We start from the raw sequence: 7,269 nt of genomic DNA, 5'->3' as shown, positions 1-7,269 counted from the left end.
TGCTGTTCCAGCACAAACAGATCAGCGTGCATATCCTCTGCAGTAAAGCCAAAACAAATGATTTGAAACAACATAGTGATATTCTATTCAGCCAAATCACATCGATCAATCAATCAATCAAATCACATCTAGGAATCATAATTTCATAAAAATCTACAACATGCAAGCATTTTTGCTTTGCAGTTCACTATCTGTGCAGGATGTGTTGCAACCGGAGATTAACCGAAGTAAAGGTTTAATTGTCCTTTATCACTGAGAAAGTGTCATATAAGCAAGTAAAAGAGAAATAGATTTACGACTTATGACCTCATTGAACACATGAACTATGGCCAAGGTCTCATAGCAAGCAGGAGGCATGGCTCTGTCAGTCTCTGTTGTGGCTTTAAAAGTGCTGGAGAGGAGAGTTTTCTAAGGACTTTGTCAGACTCGTACAGGTGAGCACAGCTTGAGTTTATTTGAATGTGGGGATATGATTTTGCTAAGGGTTACAATCATCAGATCACATGACTTTTTAATCCAATTATTTCAATCATGTGGATTGATTTTGCTCTGGAGCTGATTAAATAATGTAAATACTTGATTGGCTTAATTTTAAATGTCATATATGTGAAAAGAAAAAAAAATCACACTTTAATTCAATTGCACTGTGATGCATTACAAGCATATTATTACAGTCATAGTAATCACACTGACATTTTCCGACAGCTCTTCATCCACTGTGTCAGAGCGCAGAGTTTATGTGAGCAGGCTGAGCAGTGAAGCAGTAACTGAACTGTGACTTCAGGCAGCTGAGGAGAGGAACGACGTATATGGACTCCAACAGTGCCGGTGGCAGTGTGGAATATAATCGCTGGAACGAGAGCAACATCAACATGAACGTAGAAGGTTCACAGTCCACAATGATGAGGTGAGACTGACATAAAGATGCAGAGATCAAATGTAAAGTTTTTATATTAGGAGACATATATCGATAGGTAGATGGGAGATGAATCCACATATAGACATGAACGGATTAAACTGATATATACAGTAGGTTTCATTCATGTGTTTCATTAAAAAATCAAATATGGTTAGTGAGTCATATACCTCTATTAAGGTGGTTATGGTGCAGCTTTATCAATCTATCCATCACATGTCCTCCAGATCAGCTTGATCACTAATGAAACACATCTTTGCTATTTTCGTATTGAGGTTCATATAGTTAACAGTTGTGTACTAGTGTTGTGTTTCACCCTGGATTTCCACCCAGACAAGAACACAGTTCAGTGTAAAAGGAATTATTGTAATCTTCATAAAAAAGTAAAATTAGCTTTCAAACCTGACATCAATTGAATGCTAATAAGTTTTGTAAAACCTTTATAGTCAAACTAAGCTGACTATGTGGGGAAACCAGGGCATAAAATAAAAGAACATCCCACCTAAAGCTGTTTAATCTGACTCTGCCTCTCTCTCTCTCTCTCTCTTTCTGTTGTCTCATTCAGGGTGTACGACAGAATGTGCACAGGCAGAACGGGAATTGCAGTGAAAGCTGGAGGAGCTTTGGCTGCACTGGTGTTCATCTACATCATGGGATACGCCACAGGATACTACGTCCATAGGTGCTGATGACGGAGCCCAACCAGGAGAAGAATGAGATCCGACATTCTGGATAAACCAAAAATTCAAAAAGTTGTAAATAGAAATGACCAAAAAAGAGCACACTGACAATGATGTATTTGTATGTTGAAGCGGAATAAAATCAAATGTGATTCAGAAGCCATGTCAGAAGGTTTTATTGTGTGTGTTTGATTAACCTCATATCAACATTTTTGATATATGGGAAATCAGGGATACGTAAAAGTTTATAAGTTCTGATTTTATTCTGATGTCCTAATAAAATGCAGTATTGCAACCATGAATCAAAGTGTTTGGCAAGTGAATTATAGTACATTTAATGTACATCTGCTATTTGAATTCCATTGAGGTGATATAGTGACAGCATACTAGTACTTCAAGTAAATCAATCTCCACAGCAGATTATCTTAAGGGTCAAAACCTCTTTGTTGGAGAGACTAGCATCATGTTTAACCCTGGCTCATGCTGCTGTCATTATCTCTAGGATCGCTACTGTCATTAATCTTTTGTCTTCTTGGAGGATTTACTGGTGTTGGAATCGGTGTTGCATGAAGCTGAGCATCATAATTCCTTTTAATCAGTCTGGTGAGAGTCTCTGAATCCCAGTGCATGAAATGCATGAAACACTGGAAAAATCCTGTGCACAGGAATACATCTTATATTTACAGCTTTTCTCAAAGAACTGGGAAGTCAGAACTAAACACACAGCTCCGCTGACAGAAACCAGACTTTATTCATATGAATTCTGGGTCTCTGTGGAGTGCAGTGCAGAAACACCACATCAGTGGAAAAAATAATAAATACTTCATGAAGATAAACAGTCATAAAAATCTTCCAGCACTCCAATCGAATCAATCAATCAGTCAAACTTTATTTGTAGAGCACGTTTCATATTCAGGTTAGTGTGTTCAAAGTTCTTCACAGATGACAAGTCGGTAATAAGAGAACAAATGTAGACCGTAAAAACAACAAAAAAGACAAAAAAGAAAAAAAAAACAATTTGAAACCAATGCACGTGAAAAAATAAAAATGATGAAAATGTAATAAACAGTAAACAGTAATAGTAGTTCAATAGATTGAAATAAAAGTAGATTAAAAACTAGATAAAATAGATTAAAAAGGCAAAACAAAAGTAAAAATTATGACAATGAAAGACAATAAAATAGATTTAAAAGCTATAATAATAAGAAGAAGAAGAAGAAAAAGAAGAAGAAGAAAATAGAGTTAAATAAAAGCTAAACTAAACAACTAGATTAAATAGATTAAAAAGACAAAACAAAGACAAATAAAATTGATAAGAGGGATAAAAAAATATATAATCATAAATAATTATAAAATATAATATAACATAATATAAAATATAAATATAAAATAACAAGATAAAATAGAATAAAATTTTACAACATAAATACAATAAAATAAGAGAATAAAATAAAGTAAATAATGTCTATAGACCATTCTTAATCAGAAGGCAGGCTGAAGAGGCAGCTTTTAAATTTACGTTTAAAGAGTTCAACACTTCCAGCTGCTCTCAGATCCTCAGATCATAAAAGCTGTAAGCTGCCTTACCAAAGGTTTTACTTATTCCTGCACTTTGGAACAACTGACAGACTCGTGCCAAAGGACCCGAGGGGCCATACTAGTTCATATGTTGTAAGCATGTGAGACATATATGCAGGTGAAAGACTATGAAGTGCTTTAAAAACAAGTAAAAGAATTTTAAAATCAATACAGACACTGACAGGTGATAAAAAGCAGATTTGGTGATGCAGTCTGAGTTCAATGCCAGTTAAAATTAACAGTCAGTTTGTAATTAGTACAAAAAATAAGATGCCATCTTTGGCATGCTCCCAGAAAGAGTTTGTAAAAAAAAAGTCCAGGTTCATTTAATTATGATGACATGAGCAACACAAAAATTGCAAAGTCCATCAGTCAAAGTCTTCATATATAAGTGTGAATATACCTGTGATTTATATGGTCACAATAATTAAAGACTTTAACAACTTGATATCCTTCCAAAAGTAAAACTTCTGCAGGATTATTTGCTGCATGTTGACTAAACTCAGCCTCAGTGACCCAAAATGTAATGTGGATCTGTGAAGGTTTTTAAAGTGTTTCCTTATCTGCCACTGAAACAATGGATATATGGGACTAGCTCCTCTCTGGGTTTCAGTTTCAAGTCACACTCAAGACATCCATAATTACTCCATCTGAACCCACTTCCCAGTCATTATTTCAGCATAAACTGTTTTTTTTTAAATTTTTGGTAAGAAACCTGCCAAACCTTTGATCGTAGATAATTATCAGTTTAAGCTTTTCTGACAAATCACATGACATGCCATTGACAGAAGATATCTCTCATTTTTAAATGTGTACACCACCAAATATATTGACAGTGTACACAACAATTTATCCAAAACACTTAGCAGCTGTAAGTACAGACACATTTCCCTGAAATATGGAGTGGAATACCCCCATCATCTGCTTTAACAACACTTTGGCCATCTGTCTCTATGAGGTGTAATAAGCTTATCATTTAAATATTTACATAACATCCTAAAACAATAACATCTTAGGTGATAACTAGCATGCATGTTCAGAAAGCTGACATGCATGCTAGTTGGGTCATTGAGTACAATCCTTCAGCCCCAATGTATCCGGACCAAATCACTATGACAGCACATAATTTGAAGTTGTCTCTTATCTGAGAACATAATTAAGATAACCAGGAAGCAAATATAATTCCGGTGGCAATAAAACATCACTTCTGTGTAGTAGAAGTCCCACCAGTCTAGTTAGTCAATGGACAAAGTCCTGTAGAAACAAAAACACACTATGTTGGACAATCAACCACTCATATTTTCATTTTGAATATATTCTCACAATAACATGCTTTCTACGAAATTTGCAGAATGTTTTAATTTTGCTTGTGCCAAAAACATGAGTCTGTGCTTGGCTAAAGATCACACACACACACACACACACACACACACACACACACACACACACACACACACACACTGGCATTAAGCCAATTAAACCCTGGTAGCACTTTACCTGAAACACATTGTGATGCATTAACCACAGATTAAACAGCCATTAACAGAACTGTTGATTTCATAAAGTCACAGTCATTTCATTATTATAATAAAACAATGTAAAAGCTGCGTTTAGCCAAATACATTTTGAACAAATGTTTCTGCATATTATTCTTCTGTGTTCTGATTAAATCAACCTGCAATCACAAATGTGGTCTTACTAATCTTGTGATGCCTTAAGAGGTCTTGTTATGTGCATTAAATGTGATTAACAAAACATCTTGCTTATCACAATGTGCAATATACTGAAAACTACAGTATCCAGCTGCAAACTGACTGAAACAACAGCTGCGGTCTGACAAACCCACACTGCCCTCATGTGTCCAAACAGAAACAGCTTTATCACAACAGCACTAAGAACTGAGGAAACGCTCAATAAAACAAGGTTTTCTTTGTGCAAACAATCCTACTTGAAATCCTCTTTTACCCAACCAGGAATATCAATTTAATGTTCTTGGAAATAATGACATTTTGTAACAGGGGGTGCAGATCAATAAATAGTTCATACCTCTGATCACCACTAGCACCATAAAGACTGACACTGGTTGTCTATAAGAGGATCTGAGCCAGAATTAACCCTAGGGATAGGTTAACAGTTTTACAAGTGTGTCTTAAAACAACAGTCAGGTGTCCATATGAACACTGAAAGAGGTTTTCCTCACTGTAATCATTCCTCCCGTTCATACTGGTTGTTAAAAGATTCCCTTCGAATGTGCTTTCATTGTAAGTGATGGGAGCCAAAATCCACAGTGTGTCCACACAGTCATTTTGTGCAAAAATGCATTTAAAAGTTTATCTGAAGCTTATATGAGGCTTCAGCAGTCTGAGTTAGTCTTATCATCAACTACATTATTGCTTTAAGCAAGGAGCTGCAAGCAAAGACACCAGACAACCTAGAGGCCTTGCGAAACATGGCCTTGTTCAGTGTGAAGGAAACACTAAAGCACAATAAAGGCATCACTGAAATGATTAAAGTAGCTGAGCTAACAATTGACAAAATTGTTTCCCAGTGGAGAAAATTCCATCTGATGAAGTGAATAACTACACAGACTCTTCCGGATCAAATGCATTTGAGGAACTGTGCAAAGCTGCACTCACTGCCCTCTCCTTGGCACACTCAAATGCGAGGGTTGAACAGCTGTTCAGACAAATGAGTGTTGTCCAGTCAAGGTTAAGAAATAGAACATCACTGCACAATCTCATCTCCATAATCCTGGTGCGGTATGGACTAAGGCTGGCTGATGATACCTGTTACCAGCATAAACTACTAAGTGAAGTTCTTCGGCAGTTTGGCACCACAGCAACATACAGCTTTAAGGCCACTCCATCCTCTTCTGCTGGTTCCAGCTCAATGGTAACACAGCTGGACACTGAAGATGAAGAGGATTTCCGATGTATGATTCATCATATTTACATATGCAAGGAGTGGACTTTCTTGAACTGGTGGAGATGGAGACACACAGCTGATGGTGGCAGTGCGCACTGCAGTGTGAGCAAGAACAGTGCCAATATCTGGAGGATTGAGCAGCTGGTCACTGCCAGCAAAGCAGCACAACAACCAGGAGAGAGCTACAGAGAGGTACCTAGCGCACACATCATATTTACGTGAAATTGCTAGCTGCAATTGTTCAGTGAGATAGCATATATAACCTTGTTATTAGCTTGTACTTATAATTGTTGATCAGTTAGGTTGCATGTTAACTAACCACCAACACAATGCTCAAAACTATAATAATTCAGAATGTGTAGTTTCATCAGTTAATAAGAAAATAATTAAAACGTAACTGTTCAATAATCTGTAATGTGTAATTGTTCAATAATTCAATGTGTTGTGTTTAAAAAATAAAAATATCTGATCATAAAAATGTGTTGTGTTTATTTACTTTATAAATAAAAATATGTGGTGATAAACAAACAAATCTAAACTAACAAATTTAAAATGATAGCTTTCGCAGAGATGGCCAGTCAATTTGAGGAACGTCAATGTGTAATCTACGTAATGACGCAGTTGTACATCGTTACGTAATGACGTCACGTGCAACGACATTAAACCGTAATTTAGCAACTTTTAGCAACAAATCGACCTGCTTGAAACAACTTCCCCTGAAAATTAGTTGGCCCTCACCTATATGATAAGACAGAGGGTGAACTTATGATGTCTTGTCGAAAAAGTTGACAGATTGCCTTATTTTTATTCTTAGTTTGCCATGAAAAACAAGTTTTCCCAACAGTTGTTTCAGTTTCATCTAGCAGTATGAAGGGTGATTTCCATCGTCATTAAAACCTTCAAAAAAACGAAATATATACCCGAGGAGACAGCATCAAAGACAAGAGAGAAATCCTTTGGAGAAACAGGATTTATTCCAACACATTCCATCGTGTTGGAATAAAATCAGTGTAATTACAGAGCTGACCACGTTGGTTGAATAACAAACTGATTTAGCAATAAACTATTATTACTAAACCACTGTTGAAAAAATATAGATGAATTTTTATACAAAATATTAGCATTTGTTGGTCGGGGGTATGATGCTGTGGGGGAATCCGTCAGTGAGCT

This window comes from Thunnus albacares, chromosome 5 (assembly GCF_914725855.1).
Source record: "Thunnus albacares chromosome 5, fThuAlb1.1, whole genome shotgun sequence".
Taxonomy (NCBI): Eukaryota; Metazoa; Chordata; class Actinopteri; order Scombriformes; family Scombridae; genus Thunnus; species Thunnus albacares.
Note: the sequence above shows the minus strand (reverse complement) of the source record.